The sequence below is a fragment of the Varroa destructor genome, unplaced genomic scaffold, assembly GCF_002443255.2.
Source record: "Varroa destructor unplaced genomic scaffold, Vdes_3.0 BEIS01000003.1, whole genome shotgun sequence".
Lineage (NCBI taxonomy): Eukaryota > Metazoa > Arthropoda > Arachnida > Mesostigmata > Varroidae > Varroa > Varroa destructor.
The window spans coordinates 17,787,370-17,805,849 of NW_019211456.1; the positions used below are offsets into that span (position 1 = coordinate 17,787,370).

General features: G+C 40.6%; 1 long non-coding RNA gene across 1 annotated transcript; it reads right to left on the reverse strand.

Annotated features, from left to right (window-relative positions):
• Positions 1-7,265: 7,265 nt before the first annotated feature.
• Positions 7,266-17,362, reverse strand: LOC147756610 (uncharacterized). The gene is made up of 3 exons (XR_015323983.1): positions 17,222-17,362; positions 7,670-7,754; positions 7,266-7,402 (listed from the first exon to the last, which is right to left on the reverse strand). It is a non-coding gene; the product is annotated as an uncharacterized LOC147756610 (long non-coding RNA).
• Positions 17,363-18,480: the final 1,118 nt, after the last annotated feature.

Below are 18,480 nucleotides of genomic sequence, written 5' to 3' on the forward strand. Positions count from 1 at the left end.
CTCATCGCCTGACGTAAGACGGACTAACTGACGTTAAAGTCAGGATTCCGCCGCCCGCAGTATACACTACGAGTGGTCTGTGAATGTGGGAGTGTGCAAAAACGACCGTGAAATTTCTAGCCATCGGCTAGATCCGATGCGCAACGGACGCGTTGCGTCGTTTCTGTCGCGGTATGGCGACGCTTTGTTGTCTTAATCTACGTCTGACTATTTTAATGCAGCGGAAAGGGCTTGTCGTATGTCTAAGTAAAAGCTGCTTAGCCAAGGTGAGATTTCCTGCCTACTGCACTCACAACGTACCAACTACAGATACTTGACCACAAGTAGAATTTGCCCGCCAACATGAGTCATGTTTCGATTCGAAGTTTCATGTGGTTATCTAAATTACGACAACAATAACAACAGCTAAAGGGTAAAACGAATCATCTAAATTCAGCCATTCAATCGAAGGCATCTGCAATGAGACCAGTATTTGAATTGTACCGGGAAGCAATTATAACAATATGGCTTCCGAAGGTGTTCTAACTAATGCCGTCTTATTTCAATTGATTCCATTGCCGAATTTCGAAAATGCATCTTACATTATCAAAATAACAATTTTTTTAACCCCGCAGGTTAGAGATAGTGATCTTAGTTAACTGTTGTCTGTTCTAAGTAGAAGTAGCGCACAAATACGAATATTGCAAATCTATCAGTCTGTTAACAGGAGCCCATGGGTGTGACGAATCCAGAGAAATAAAATCGAAGGGTTTTATTCTATTTCTGTAAGAAATAGGTCCATCCGTTCGTACATCGCCTTTTCGTCGACGGTGCAACGTTCTTAGTCAATTCTGGCTGACTTCTGAACGGCTGCCAAGGCAAATAGATCGTAAATTTTGCTGAATTCATTGCTGTACACTCATGACACACGTTTATTCACTACAGAGGTTAGAATAGGGCGTAGAGCCGATGCGACCAATTGGACGAAAATGATGAGACGACATTCAAATGTTCGCTCGTCAAACATATATGGATATTTGTATATACATATGAAAAACGGTGTATGTTTAACTACGTTAGAGGATCGTCATACGTTTCGGTTTTCGTATGCGACTCCTTTGCTGCGTTGGAAAAGTGTTGCAGGCAAAAAAATTGCCGAAGCTCTAAATTTTGTAGGTCCTATTTTGCTCTATTATCTAATCCAACTTCACCGATGCAATCACGCTACTGTCATTAAATCAGGTTGGTGGTTTATATTTAGAACTACTAAGCTTTATGCTTTAGATATAATTTTCCTTGCCATAGATACGTAGTTTATCAAAAGTTCTTTCCTCATCTATTGGCTACCAACAGGCACATGTTTATAGTCGAGGTCAGTGTCTCCTATTGCTTCTAGTTCAAGCAAGAAATAATTTACCGTTAAGCCCGATCGTGCGTTCGGACGGTTTCTGCGTGTTGTGCGGTCACGTCTTAGCGCTACAGCGCGTAAACTTTTATTGCCTGTCACTTGCAATATATCGTTGCGGTTCGTCTTTTCAGTAATTAAGTGAGAACTCTAGGGATGGTCCCCAGCGTGATTGATAGTCAAGATTAACTGTAAAAACGAATGGTTTCAACGTGTAACGAGGTCCTAGGATAAGCTTTAGGCATTACCTGTATTATTTTCGAACGCAGACCAATCACTGTCTGATCTAATAGACAGAGTAGAATTCCGTGTCTACCAAATATATTCAACATGTTTGGAATTTAGATATGCATGTTTTGTAATTGTCACTGGTTTCAAGAAAGTGTGAGTAAATCAATTTTATGACCCCATGAACCATAAGACGCTTAAGAAGCGTACGCGTTGTGATATACGCGTTCTTAAATGTGCTCCCTTAATGTCGGCGTCACTTCTGTTTGTGATCAGAATAGATCTTTTAGCTTACACTGGCTTTGATGTACTAAAACTACGTTGTTTACTATCGTTGTTTACTATCAGATTTTTCAATAGCAACACAATAAAGACAGCGTCCTTTTTATATGCATAAAGCGTATGGACGAAGAAAGTCAATGGGATGAAACGTCTTTCGACAAAGTTCAAGTATACACTGATTCGATGAGGCTTTCTGTGGACATTCACAGGGTTTGTAAAGCATTATTATTAGTAGCCCCTATACAATCGTTCTGTTAGCAGTGGCAGGGCTCATTTATCCCGTGCACTATTGTTGGTAGCATTTTGGTCATAAAATGCCCTCAATATGTACGAAGTAGGTAAGGTATTGAACCACATACGTCCAACTATATAATGTATGTTTGAAGTTCCCGCGTTGTACTCACATTCTAATAGTACTCAGCGAAATCGGTAAGTCATTGATATGTAATTGATTTAAATCAGTCACAGGGATAGGTTTAGGGAAATGAAATTTGTCGCTCTAGAGTCATAGATACCCATTTAATGGTTTACCTAACATGCGAGATCCAGGGTTTTTGTATGAACAATAGTTTGTAAGTTACTAAAGATAGACTGAGTTCAGCAGTTTTCAATATAATTCATATTTTAAGATTTAAGGTCAACGGAATATTTCATGTATCTAATAATATAATACGGTTATAATAATACGGTTTTGAGTGGGTACTGTTTGTGTTTTCAGCTATGCACTTGGTCGCGTGCGGTTATAAACTTACAAGCAGACAGCTCTTCTAGTTGTCTATCTAAACCTAATTGTAGCACTGAGCGTAACGTGAGTGTTGGCGTACCGCTGGTAGTTTGAATGGCACTAAAATATCTAGTTTTTGTCAATGTCATCGGAGGGAGAAGGAAGAATCCATTTTAACTTAGATAACACTACGGGATTACTATATAGCAAGTGACTTTCGCAAATTTTGATTGGACATTTAATGTTTGCTGTCCTGCCATTTTTCCGATAAAACTGTTACCCAAATGCATACAGCAGAAATTCAGTTAAAATCATCCAGTGATTTTTTTCTTACATCATAATGTAAAAAAAATGCCCTAAAGCGAACTAATTATTCATGGCGTTCACTTGCTGATACGGAAATAGTAGTAAGACATCAGGAGACGACTGATTAAGGAAGTGGGTCAGGACCGGCTTGAAAGGTTATCTGGGCATGCATCATGCTTTTGAAGACTTCTCTGTTCTGGGTTGTATCAAAAAGCTTACGTCGCCTACTAGTTTTAGGCGAAAACACTCGAAGAAGCAAATAGCTTTTCCAACAGACGCAGACATACATGCATGTACAAATTTGCTAAAATTAGATCGGGGTCGGACAAGTCGAAATAGCGAATTTGTACGACGTATTTAATGAGCGCCGTTTGATCGCACTGGGGTAGAGGCTAGATTTGTCGATGCTGCATATTAAATAGTATCAAGCACTCACAGGAGTGAGCAGCAGAGTCAAGGCCTGCTAAGACGAAGGCACACGAAACATGTAGAAAAATCTTAATCACTTCAAGATATTACATAACGAACGTTGTAGGCAGTGCTGCTCTGGGAAGTATTATTTCCTACCAGGGCATCTCAGCGTCCGTACGCCAAAAAGACAGCGTTTCAAACGCTTCTGTACCAGAGGAGTAGGCTAAAACGCCCAGGCTCAGTGATTGTTCCTTTGCGCTAAAATCAAAAACGTTTCCATGAGCCGATTGAACCTTTTGCCATATCGCTAGATTTGCCAAGTTGATGGCTAAACGTACCTTATAAAATTTACAATCACATCTGTAACCTAAAAATATTATACAACAGACATAATGGTTTATATGTTTTTTAAACAATCAAGTACATATGAGTAAGTTAGATTCAGGGCGCCACTGAAACGAACGGCTTACGTTTGGTGTCGTAAATGGCTAATTTATCGGCCGCTACACATAATAAGCCCGCTCACGTCAAGGTTACGTATTGATTTCATTCACCCCTTTGCGTTCAATAGAAGTCACGGTTACGATTATTGATTATCAATTGATTTCCATGACAGCAAGAAGAATTCATCCTTCCAGCAATTGCCCCAGCTAGCGGTTGTTAGATATTCTGAATTGCTAAATATATTCCGCTAAAAGCTGCGCCATTTAATCACGGGGTAATGCCAATCTCAACTCGTACGGGTGACCAAATTGCCATTGCTGGCTATAAGGGGAACCTCTTTTACGAACTACGACACAGAGTGTCCAAGTAAATATTTTTGAATATGCTAATGTACGACATTGGCGTAAAGCTAAGTTTGTTATTTTATCTTCGTATAACTCAGATAGGTCAAGCTATTCTAATCTTACAAGGCAGCCGTGAAGAGGACAAAATTGACATAGCTTCTTTTTGCCAGTGTAATAAGTACCACACATATTCACATATGTCAAACTATAAGGTTTTGATACACTACGAAAGACACGATCTGTTTCTAAGGGCACTATATGCTGACCCTATCTAATCGTTTATCTTGAACGCTGCTCAAAATAATGGACTATTGGAGTTCGGCGAACAGCTGATTGCACTGGCTTTATCATTAACAACGAACGGTTCCGTGTATTCAATGGCATAATAAAAAAGCCGCATTGGATATCTACAATAGTTAGCAGCTCCGGAGATTTCTACGTTAAAACATTACCATTGGCATGATTATTGAGCATTATTGATATTTACACTGTGATGCGGTACCGGCCATATATAGATATCAACCCACCGAAGTATGGATTTCATGGAACTGGGGAGGAGATTTCTGGTTAAGTGTTTGGTGACTAGTTGGTTTCACGGTCAACTTCCAATTAGAGGCCTGTAAAGATGAGACTTGCGGCCAGTCCGGTAATGCTACAGAGACTACAATTAGGTAAAATTGCTATCGAGTTTCCCGAACTACATGCAGTAACCGTGAGTTTCGCGATGGTTCAAGACATAAAACGTTCAACGAGAACTAGGTTTCTAGCTGGGCTTGTTGCTCAAGCTCAGTGGCCTTTCACGTCATTTAGGTTACCGACGCCAACGGTATCCAGCTGCAGTTAACCACCCTGGACATCCGTATCCTATCGAGTTGTAATGTTCAAACACTACACCTTACCATGCTATAGGCAGTACATTTTGGGTATGGCTCCTCGAACGAACTCAAGCTAAATCGTGACATGAAATGCCCTATTCCTATTTTGTTATCATATCGATTACCGTTAAAATAGTAATAATAATGGGTCATGCTTTTCAAATCCTATTTTCTTTTATTTATGCACCAAAAAGTCATTCAATCGTACGCAGATCCACGACCTCCTCTATTAAGAGTCATCCATGATCAGAATGCTTCCAGAAGCTGTTGCAAGATTCTGCTGTCCGATTGCCACAGATATCTTTGCATATAGTGTTTTTAATTAGGAGATGAAGACGCATGCAGGACTCTCCACAGATTTCAAGAAGTCGGCCAGCAGATTGCGCTCGGGGATTGTTTCGAGCCAGAGGTGAGCAAATTGTGTCATATATCTGCTTGCCTTTCCTACACCCAACGATGAATAATTTCTAACCTGTGTTGGTGCGGTAGTACTTCTGTGAACGTATGCCGGATCCTGGTATACCTACATTGTTCTAGCTTTGTGTAGAGTTTTTCGTATAAACGGATGAGTAAGTCGACTGCCAATCCGATGTACGTATTTCACGTGTGTTGTGTGCTTTAGTTGTGCTCCGTACCTCTATCCTGGTTCGGCCTTACTCGACTTACTATGTATTAACATCAATGCAACATCTAGTGCAGCACTACTACATACTATGTGTCAATAAAGCAAAATTAGTCTGCCACTGGCCAGTATCTTTTCTGTGTAATTCTGCTATTTCCTTCACGTTATAGATAGCAGTCATCGTAGAGTGTCGTGGGTGAGAGATAGTATTAAGTTGTTTTGACATGTTGTATCGTATGTATTTTTAAAATATTGCTGCGATCAGCATCAACTATCAACGGCAATATAATTATCACTGTGCTACAGTCTTATATATTTCAGTGGTATTTCAACAGGGACCAACAAATGTTTCGCCATAATTGTGGCACATCTCGTATCAAAAGTAGAACGGTTCAGTGCAAAGTCAGCTTTGAAGTGACGACGACAACATTATAATTTAATGGCTTGATTGAACCCGTTTCTTACTTAATGCAAACCTATTGGACCTTAACGAAACCTAGATGTGCCAACGAATTTAGAGAGTATGGAACAGTCGTGCCACGGATTCTACGGTGTTAGATCGTGATCAACAGCGCTTTCATCGCTTCATTGTGGTACTATATGTGGTACTAAAAAAAGGCAGACTGAGCAACACTGTAATTATGTATACTTCGACAAACCAATTAAGTCAACGACAGTTGGCGGGAGACACACATTGAAATATATGATTTCGATTCGACCTTAACGTTAAAAGATTAACCGTCCACCAGACCTGTATGTTGACTGAAGCGAGGTGCAGCCTAGAACAGGTTTAGACCACACATGTCGAATAAATTATCGTTAGGCATATAGCTCTGAGGATTAGGACACGGTAAGCTTCGTGACTGTGTTGATCGATTAATGTGTTCTGACTATGAGTGAGACTTAGGAAAGGGTGGAAGCTGGCTATTGAATAACGTTTCACATATTTCAGGATGAATGTAGTGCCTTCTTTTTGCCCTGGCATACGGTCATCGTTAATCCACAATGGGCGAATTCGATTAAAGATAAACCAGAAAATAGACTTGAGTAGACTAGAGCTCAGCTTCCAATCTGTCTCTTATCAGTCCCACACGTTTATAGTTGGTCTCTGTCTGCTGAAACATCCATTAGTTGTAATTTTGAAATCATATCGCATGAAGTTCTACGGGAAATACGATTCCACTCTCATTTTTTTCATATTTGCTGTAACAAAATGATCAGCCGCCATTAATGGATTGTTAGCAAATTGTCATTAATGGGCTAGCAGCATATATACAGTTGCTTTGTGTGGGTCACAGCAGACACGCGTTCATTCAATCGGTCCAACCAGTAATGCATTGACTATAGATTGCTGTAGAACTGCAAGCGCCGCATCAGCCCACCCCACCTCAGCCTGCGGCCCAAGTCGGCGACCCACCTTTGACAAAGGCTTTTGCCCGACCGTCTCTTTCCCTATGGAGATTCCGGTTTTTCCCTGCTGATGCTTCTCTGAGCGGCACTGGCTTGGCGGTGCTTTCCTCTTCTTTGTGTTCCCCATGGCGCCCCGGTTCTTCCCTGCAACACATTTCCCTTTCCCGTTTTCCCTTTCCTACTGTGGAGTGCACTGAGCACGTGCTCGGAGTCTCGGAGGATGGGAGATGACGGGCCCGTGTCTAAGCCCGCCAGACGCTCGAAGACCACGGGCCCGGGGTGAGCCTATATTGATTGATAATTCACTGCTTTCATAAACACGGTGTTTTTCCTTCGTCCACGTCGAATGCACTCGTTCAAGAAAACAGAAAGCTGAAGATGAAGAATACTGTGTAAATGAGTGATTTTTGAAAAAGATCTCGATTGCAAAAGCTAACCATGTGGTGTTGTCTTGTTCGTAAACGAGCAATGCAGCGACACGTATAGCAATCAGGATTAGCATTTGAAAAAATGAATGATGTTCCTGATTCTGCAGTGGCTGCTGTAGCGCGGTAAGGTATCAAAATCATGGGCGCATAGTGAGAAAATCGCCGAGCTGGTTGTGTAAAGCTTTTATATATCAAAAATAGAAAAATATACCTCAATATGTACTCGTCGATACGTAATTCTGGGGCCGGCAACTTGTTTTTCAATTGTAGCTACATATCGTCGAGAGTGACTCCGGCTGAGTAGGTTCATACAATGGTTAGTGGTATAGTGAATATTAGATACCAGGCTGTGAGACAGAAGTGCAATCAACAATTATAGTTAACTAACCTACTATTACATTTGATACCGTCCGATGATGAGCGAAGAACACTGTGAATTTTGTAAGAGATTAAGGAGAAAGAGAAGGGATCTAAACTGTATTTCTACAACTCAGGATTACGTGTGTTGAGCGATATTTAGCGTGCAGGAGCAGCAATTATACGTGTGTATGAGGAATAATATGTGTGATTTCATTGGTTCGGGTTGTGCTTCAGGGGAAAAAGTTGTGCCGGAGGTGGCATGAAAACGATCCCAGACATAATAGACACTGGAGGAACCAAAATCAAAGACCAACTTACCCGACAACGATTAGCCCACAAGGACAACTTGTGCTTCTGAGCTTAGCCTAGAACAGATTTGTTAGTCTGTGCTTGCATGGAATCCAAATCGATGCCATAACGAAATCTATATTGGATTTTTATACAACAAGAAGTGATTTTTAGCTAGGTTGAACTACGTCGAGAGCCTCACGTACAAAGGCAGAAACCGTTAAGGTAGGTTTTTAAACATGCAATGATATCGTTACCAAATACGTCCGTCCAGCCAGCTCAAGGTGTAGGCCATTATGTAAAACTTGGTGATCATCAAGATTACCTGACATAGGATGAAATCCTGACAACCGCCTGCATCTATTACGTTTAAGTGGCCAGGCCCATTTTACGTAATCGCAACTCAAAGGACCCATCATTTATCGTAACACATCGAATTTCCAGTAACTTGAGTTTATTTCGATACAATGGGCCGCAGCGACCGTTTTTCGTTAGTGGGACTTCGCTCTATTTATACTACGACAACGAAAGCTTCCTAATTCGAGAGCCGCGCTCTCAGCACGGGTGTTGAAGGTGAGGTTAGTACTCTCCTGTGACAAGCAAAAAAGCTTCTGCCGTAACCTACTGTCAATAACGGTCTACTGTTTTCAGGAAATGATGAGAGTTAGAAACCTCTTAGCTATGACAAACTACTACATTACATCACACTGTTTTGGACAACAATGAGAACAGGCCGAACGAATGTAGTCACAATTGCCGGATGATCTAAAGTTGGAGAACCGCCAGCGAGAGGATGACATTTTGCTGAGGATTCATCAATCTAACCGGTGTATCGTCGGTGTACAATGCTACAGCTCAATCGATCTCTTTCACAAAGATAGCGCTTTCATTTTTGACCTAGTCCTAACTTATTGCCATTCGCTTTTTATCGATTCAAAATAGTATACTAACCATATACTATTGAAGTACAAAGTATTGATCGCAACGGTTTCTGTTGAAACATCGAAAGATCATATTAGAGACGTAGCATCATATGACTATACCATATTCATTCATAGTGACGTATGTAACTAAGCGTGGCGTATTCAAATACTACATGATAAATATTCTGTTTCACCCGTAATGTTCCACATATGGTGTCCTATTATATAAAGGCTCTAACGTGTAAAAGTGCGGCACGATTAACATGTCTTTGTGCTATTTATATATCTCACATGTTATGTAGGTACTCATGGGTCTCGCATCAGGAGCATCCATTGAGCGATTAGTCAGAGTTTTGGAATTTCATTCCCTGGCGACAGCCTATTCAGAGCGTTTTACTTGTATTTTCCATAACACGACCAAGCGCATTTTCGGAAACTCGTCGTGGTTCATAATTTGTATTGGTGAGCAACAATAGAAGAAGATATCAACACATCCGAAGGCCGACTACAAATTACTTCCCTATTGATTGATCTCACGCGACCAGATCGAACATGTCCCATTCAAATAAGTTTTCGGGTAGAGCGGTTAGGCAAGCCACGAATTTTAAGAACTTCTGCCGTACTATTACGCGTGAGCCAATAAGTCGGCCGATAACCTATTTTTCGCAGTAATTTCTAGCTGTTTTTTTCTATCATGGTTAGTGTCGTTACACTCCTCGGCGTAAACTATTTCTCTCCATTTTGTTGTATTAGCTACATGCGCACAATTGTATTCAGTGTCAGAGCGCTATTCATGTTAGTGCGTAATAGCGGTTGGCCACAGTCAGATTGCTCGGTTTGGCATAATCGAAAGGAAAAGATCTTTATCTTGATCTCCGGGAGAGCTCCTTTCGAAAAAAGAGCTTCTGGTGTCACGCATACATTTCTATATGCATGTGTGCGTGTTTTTGTGACTTCCTCGGACCCTGCGCCTTTCGTTCTCTGAACGGGCTAGTTCATATCTGTTGAACACAGAGTTACGGGTCTACGCTATGACATGCTGGCCAGGCTACAAGGCTACCGAGACACGAGGGAAGCGCAAAAGGTAGAACAGAACATTAGAAGTTACAACTGGAAGCTGGTATAAAGCCGGTTGGGCCCCACGTTCAACAGCCGAACGACACCCGCTTTGCAGTGCCGGCAGCTGTATGAGTCTGTTTGAGAGATTTTCGCTTGGACACAGACATGCACAACGGCTTTCGGAAAACAAACCAGTCAGAAGTGTTTGAGGCTGGTAAAAATACGATTCCGTGGAGATACTATTTTGGGAAAGGCGTGGAAGCTATGAGGTTACGTTCGTGTGGGTATGTTACTGAACGTTTGCGCCGACTCACTTCATTCGCGCGGGGTTAGAGTATGTATGTAAGCGTCTCTGTTTGTATGAAGGAAATGACATGGAAACAATGCTAAAGGTCAATTCCTCCTGTTTGAAGTCTAGGTCAGATGCCGAATAGCATATAAATGAAAATGGTCATGTAGTGCTTATATTTTTGCTTAAATCGATTCAGCGGTGTGACAGTCTCAATACGGCTATTCAGATTTGTGCCATGTCCGTTTTCCAATGTTGTTCAAGTCCTATCATAACGACTTTGTTCCTCCCCGTTCTAGATAATTATTATCATTATTATTATTATTATAATTATTATTAAAAATTTATTATTAATTTTTGATAAAGCCAATGAAAATGAACAGACTAATACCTCTATATTGCATAACGAATGGGGCGGTAACAGCTTTGTCTATAGCATAGCGAAACGAGACCATTTTGGAATATTAAAATATCCTTTATATTCAATAAAAAGTTGCCTAAGGGACAACGCGGAGAAACTAGCTATAGAGTACAGAAAGCTGCTTTAGGAGCTGCCCAAAAAGGCAAACGAAGTAGCTGTCGGAGTCAATCGCCCCCGGACCACGTCTAGTCAAAAAGCACGGCTATTGGCAGCTGCGACCGTCGACCTAAAAAGAAAAAGTAGGGAAATATCTCCGATGGGAAAGCAGTAAAAGCTCGCTCGACAGATAACATGAGATTTTGGCATAATAATAACAACTCGTAGACGATGCGAAACAACCGATAAACTGACTGATAAACTGTCGTATCAGAAAGAAGACACAGCCGAAATGAGGGCGGAGCGGGCAACGGTAAATGCAGAGGTCAATACGTAGATGGCGGGGTTTCTTGTTAAAGACTGAGGGTACATTCTTTTTCCTTTAAAGTTAGTTTTGTTTCTGTTTGTGAAGCTTTGGACCACAATTTTGTAGCATTATCAGTTATAACACTATGCGTCGTCAGAGATTACAATCTATACAATCAAATTTGACGTGTAAGCCATTCCACCTGTAACACGTCAGTGGACAGCAATGTGAGCTGTTAAAATTGTATGCATGAAGAAAAAAAATCGAGTGTGATGCAGATTGTCTAATTTATTTTGAAGCTCAATACAAATATCACGGTCGAATCAAGTTAGGTAATGAAATCGGTGAGATTATAATATATAGTAGCGTGGCTTATTATTAAATTTGATATATATATATATATATATATATATAATTAACTATCCAAACATAGATATTTTTTAAAATCTATGAGGTATTGTTTGGATAGTTTCAAAAGAAATTTCAATATAATATATGCATCTAGTAAAAAATAATCTAGTTTTCATTAACACCATGAATCACTTGTAGCTGCTTATTGTTTTCGACACTTAATCTTACAAATGATCATAGTACTAGGCTGGTTAAACCTATGATGATGGCATTCTTAGTACTCGCTTGTGCTAAGGTCCTTCTCAAAACTGTGTGACTACCTAGGCCTATTTTTTTAGTGTTACCTAACAGTATAGATTTGTCTAGGCAAGCGGAGAACATTTCTCGAACTAAAAACAATAGTGAAATTTTAGCGTCGACAGTCTTAAAAACGGCTCGAACGACTGTATTTTTTTTGATGGATGGGCAACGATAAAACTATGAGGGAACTATAAGTTACGTTTGACAGGTTCATTTTCAGTTCTGCAGAAATTGCGGTAACGTCCTTTGGCCACACCTAAAATTAAAAACCAGCAGCCGTCCTTGCTGCACAGGGGCCGCGTAGACCATACTGCGATATTAGCTATAGGTTGCTCTTTAGTCCTTAGGCCTATCAGTTCAAACAATTGAAATAAAGCCCCTCCATAGCGTTTTCCTGCCTAATTTTGACATAATTATTACTACTGCAATGGAAATCTTCTGGCAGATACTATTTGCAAAGGGCCTATAAGGATATGTCAAAATAGAAAACATCAGTCGGGTCTGACCATAGACCTGTGTAGCTGAGATTCATTTACTAGCGTTGATACATTTTAGTATGATAATCGTTGTCAAATTAACCGGACAAGCAAATATCGAATAAATCGCTGACTTGGATTCGGATTTGCACGTCTTGTGATCTATTGAGGTATTTACATATGGTGATCTACACGTCTTTTATCAATACTGCATCAACCTGCATAGGGAAGACGATTGCGAGAAATGTTACCATCTATTGATGCACAGAGAAAAGGTCCACTAGCCAGAGAGAAGTCGTTCACCTAAGGGCAAAGATGTGATCTGGATGGTTGATTTTGAGGGCAAAGATAGCTAGGTGTGTTAGTGATACTGAATAAGGGAATGGTGTCAATAGCAGAAAGCTACTGGCCAATAGGTGTCTTCGAACAAGTTTCCTTCGATGTTTCCTGTATGCTTATAGGCGCTTAGTGACGGCTCAATGAGGGCGCCCTAGGTTAGGAGTTAGTGACGTACGTCAGGCTAGCTCATCTACCAGAGGATTTCGTCACATAGACATCGAGGCATTGTCGCCATTGACAACAATAGTTTACTCATCGGAGCAATATCTTCCCTGCATCTAGATCTTCAATCGCATTCTCGCGATTGCGATAGATCCTTGACCCAACCATCTACGTTTCGATATAATTGAAGGGGTAGCTTGTAACCTATTATTGTTATGAGATACACATTGACGTTCACCTGTTAGAGTTTGTTGTCATTACAGACCTCTCACTGCTGTCATTTTAGTTCATGAGATGGCTACTAAAGAAAGCATGAGTGCTTTCGCGGTTTATAAGCCCCCAGGGGTTTGGCTAGCCCAGTATCTTTAACTCGCCCTTATGCTTTCGCAAAAAAAGTCCCAAGATAAAATATAAGTAAAAATAAAAGCTAGGTAACAGTTAGCCAAGAACTAAATTAATCATAGTGTAGGTACGATTCATGATGGACATGTGTGCGTGAAAAGCAGCGCGCTCTTTTCTATTGCTGAATAGTATACTTAAATTGATTTCTTTCGTAGATAGGATAAAATTTTAGGCATAAAGCAACCGGTGTATGCCCAACTATGTCAAGACCAATTACAAAGCAAATATGCCGCTACGTTAAAACTTTGGAGTTGTGCGGGCGTCTGTATAATTTTTTTTATCATCGAGGCTGGCTGCAAAAACGCTAATGTGCCCCCGAAAACCGAACAGCATGGAACGTTCTCCATTACTAAAAACACGTATACCTTAACCTCCAGGTTGAGGTTACAAGGAATGAAGCTATGGAATTGCTTTCCGCATTATTTCAGGATCTATATAACGTTAACAGCAGTTTTGCATGAGAAATGTATAAGATAGCGTACAGCCTACACTCCTCCGTGCCCATTACTTTCTAGGCATTTTTTCTATTTACGCAGATGTTGTTCAAGCACAAATAAGACTGATTCTCCGAGCCATACTACAGGGTTTCCTTTTCAGTTATTCGGTTTTCTACTAAAATTGTTTTGAAAAATTTTATTTTTCTCAAGAGTATATATATTCGTACTAAGGGAGCGCATTTCGCTTTTAGGCGCTTCATTTTAGTCTTTTTGCGCGAGAATCGTGTAAGGCTTCCGGTAACAAAACCTTTTTAGTTAACCACGTGGGCTACTGTGAGTTATTGTCCTTAGTAGACATTCGAAGCCTGTAGCTGCGAAAGGGGAAGGATCAGTCTACGTCAGGTAAGAAGTGTTATTTTTTTCACTTAACTTTGTGCGTTTGATTTAGTTCATCTTTAGGACGAAATACAAGCTTTAACTCCTAAATGTTTTACACCATCAAAGGAGTGCTATAAGGTAACAGCTTAAGAATGGTCATCAGTAGAGCAGATGTCTGTTACTTTTTAGGCCCATGTCTACATTAGACTTTGGCATTTTTAGGAACAACAGTTATTTCGAAGTACATCTGAACAAAAATAAGCTATAGATGGGCAGCCTAGATGGCACATAAACAAGGTACAGCTTCCGTGGTGATCAAATGCGGCACCTTGTACTAAAAGCGGAGATCGACACTGGTTTCATTCTTTATTGGATCAAACTGGGCTCCCCATATATCTCCTAAGGCGACAGGCTGTGAATGCCAGTCCGTATACCTAATTAGATGAGACGGATGAATAGACCGTTCCTGTCTTCGGGGAGCTTGCTATAGCGGCAGGAAGAATCATCCGCGGTGGCCGTCATATTTTACGAATGCCCCAGCGAATACCGGTCACCATCAATAACAATTTTACCTATACCGGCGTTATAGACCACATACGGTTGTCCTGATGGTTGGGCTTGCTCCTTGTATTTTAGCATGAAGATATTGAGCATTTATTATTTACTTTGTAAAATAAAGTGAAATGTCTAGCCTATTTGGCAACACAACGCAGGGCGCCGTTGGTCACGCAAGGGGTTCATATTAGTTTGCTGGGGCTCCCCTTCACAGCAGCTGTGCCAGCATTATGAACACGTCACATAATAATACTAGAGATAGCCAGATTGTATGCGAAACACAACCTTATGGGATACTTTCTTGAAATTCGTAAAGTTAGTAGTCCTGAGAACTTTATGGTAGTAAGTGCGTTAATTAGACTAGTAGTTGACAGCTGATATTGGACCCGTGACATCGTCCCTGTCTATCCTGGAGATTAGCATAAATGCATGCGTGTTCGAGGCGTCTTCATTTATGCGATAGTCACTATGTACCATCATCTCTAAATGACTGCTGCTTATCTCTGCCATCGACGCTGACGCACACGGAAACTCATGTAAATATTAGTTAAATAACAAATGAAAGCTACCTACTAAATAAAAAAAAAAAACCTTTGAGAAGAGAAACGACTTTCGTAAGGGTCACGCAGACACGCACATACACATATAGCTGGCGTGTAAACGCACACGTGAGTGCTCGTGTCGTCTTGTCAGGAGGCAAGATGTTTCTTCGTAGCAAAACAAAAAATAAGTGGATGTTTTGGGGCGAGGTCGGTGAATTATTCATAGATTTATTAGCAAAAAAAAGCGAGAAAAGCAGCAATAGCAAACGCCATAGGAGCGTTTAAGGGGAATCGATAATCGACTACGGCTTTTCGGTGTCGACTAGGCTTTCTCTTTTGAAGTTCACTAGAAGTAGAGGATTTCGGCGTCCGTAGTAGATATGCCTTATGATTGCGCAACGGATGACAAACCTTAACCAGCTTCCGTTTTTATTTTGTTTAATTGAGTTGTCTGTCTGTGATCCGTGGGTCGGTCATGCCACTCACAAACACTCGAAGCCGTATCTGTACCGCGCAATTGTTCCAGTCGCTCAAATCAGAACGTGCATTTTCAAACTTTCCTCCTGGAACTACTTTTTGCTTAATTGACTCTGTTACCTATATTGTGCCTACTTGCCCATTACTATCCCCTTTTTAGGCATATATAAGTCAGCTGCTATTAAATGCTATCTAACGACACGTAAACATCGTTACGCTTATGAAATTGCTCCGCTTCCTTCCCATGCGTTGAGTTTTTTCTGGGGCGCAGATACACCATTTGAGCTACTTTTTTTTTTGTTTAACGTAATAACGCAAACATTGGCGTATCAGGTAAATGCTATAGGAGACGCGGTTACGGGACATTATGGCCCAAACGCTGGCTTCATTCTGTCTAAACGCAATTGAGCTTCGTCAAATCACTAGCGCACTGAGCGTGGTATTCGCCGCCATCTTTAGGCTAAACTGCGTGACAGCCGCTTATACTTAGAGAATAGTTGCGCTTATCAAAACCAGCTGTAAGTATTGATAAGCGCAACTATTCTCTATGCGCTAAGATCCTCTCTTTTCCCGACTCCAGCCTCGACCGCTGGCGGGTAGATTAGCGGCCAGAAATCCTCCGATATGAAACACTTGCAGTTCGATCGTCTTATATCATCATTGTGAAATGCAATGAATCAAATAAGATCGTTGTTTTTTGTATATAAGGCAATATAAGGCTAGCGCCACTATGGCCAATGCGGTCATATCAAGAGAGTAAATCCATACGCCAACGAAAAATCAGTTTTAACTTGTTTCTTGACTTAATCACACTTCATCATAACTAATCATTTGAACATGTCGGTTATGTATGTACGTTTTGGCTATATTCTGTTTTCTTGTTGCTTCTCTTGCTAAGTATACGCGTCATTAATAGTTTTCTGATCGGTTCCGCTCTAACAGTTTCAATTTCAGGCTCCTTAAGTATACAGTGATGGACGAAGCAGCTGGCACCCCATTCGTTTTTTTCTATAGTAGATTCCTTATTTAAAAAATGACTCTACTTTTATCATTTGATAGAAAAAACTAGCGGTTAGATGTGATCGAACATATTCGTAGTGCGTTATCATGCCGTCATAATAACGAATATTTCGAAGATAGCCATTCTATACATTGTCAAAGGGCTTGTAAATCGCTCTGGTTACACTTGTTTAAGAACCAAAAATTTCTTCTTAAATTAAGCTTTTCATGCTAATACGTGTATGTCAGTTAAGCTTTAGTTAGAGTTTAACGTGTTGCTTAAAGATTTCCTAATTGCACGGAAACGATGTACACCCTACGAGTGCAGACAGGTCAGGAACAGTGTATGTTGCCTATAGTCCGTGCTTGGGTGCTCCCCGAATACTAAAATAGACATTTTATAAACGGCGAAGTAAAATCGCAATCAACAGTTTTTGGAAAAAGGCTTGACGTTATGCCTTTCGATGGGTTAAAAATTTGCTTGGAGCCACGTATGTACCCAATGATAATTGAGAAATTATTTGGATAAGCTCGGCAAGACCTGAGGCCTATTCCAGAACTTTGCATACTCATTCGGGTACAGTTTCGGCCGACTGATTTACCTGATTCGTTAACCGGTTCACTGGTATGAATCCATAGTTGGTACGCATGCTGGTTCGCTGTTGTCTTGGCTCTTCCAGGCAAGCCGAGCTTGAAAGTCTGCCAAATGGAGATACTGATTGAATCTTCATAGGATGCTTGAGATAATACGGAAAACGACCAGTATAGATTTGAGCACACGACAAGTATTTGACTCGTATAGGATCGGGGTGAAGGCGAAGCCTGTCCCGTGGTTTTTCGACTCGCAACTGACTGTGGATGGCAAAAATAATCAAATACGATTCGTTTTCTCCCATTACCAACTAGATACGAGATGGGCAAAGCTAAAGACCGTTATTTCGAGAAAATAAAAGTGCCTAGCTAATAATAATAGTATTAGGTATTGGTGGTGCAGAGACTCTTCAGTGTTAAAGGAGACTAAGCACAAAGAAAGCGACAAACATATTGCTCATATTGTCTTTGTCGTATAGGGGAACCACTAAAAGGGATCTACTAAGATTGCGCTGATAGCTGGACTGTTGTACATATATACCAACATTAGGAATAATGATTTGTGGTTATAATAATTCGACTGAATAAAAAATGTGCGTTTTCTACATATTCCTCAGTTGTTTTTGTCTTGGAACTCAGCAGAAACTTAGTTCGATCGTATGACTAATGGATCAAATATGTTCAGTGGCTGAAGGTTATATCAGACGATTGATCCTGGTGATTTCCGGTAGCCCGTTGCTCGGAAAAGCCTTATCGATCATAGAGTATTTCTTCGTACTGTCTCTGATGCGCTTCATGTCTCGTCTAAGCGCGTACTTCCGCTCATCGAAACATACTAGAAATAATGGTGAATTCTCACGAAATTGCCACGTAACAATGAAATGCACAGATTGTTGACTTTAATTGAAGCTTAGAAATGTCTGCTTTAACTGCGTGACGTATGATGGCTATGGATGAGTATAAAGCTGACAAATGTAAAATAATAGATCGTCATTAGCTAATATCTATAGCAGCTGCAGCATCCCCCCTTTCTAATGCTGTACTAGCTGATATAAGGGACATATAAAGCGTCAGCACGGCTAGTGAACTTCTCACTAATAGTCTTATTAGTGTTAAAAGTATTTTTTGTTTTATTGAAGAAAGTAGGAAGAAAGGGTAGAACTCTTTCGTTACCCTTAAGATTGTTAAGAGCAATCGTTGACGATGGGTTTGAAATCCATCTGTAGCTTGGAGTTAACCCGACCGCGCTCGTGAGTGTCATCTATCCCTG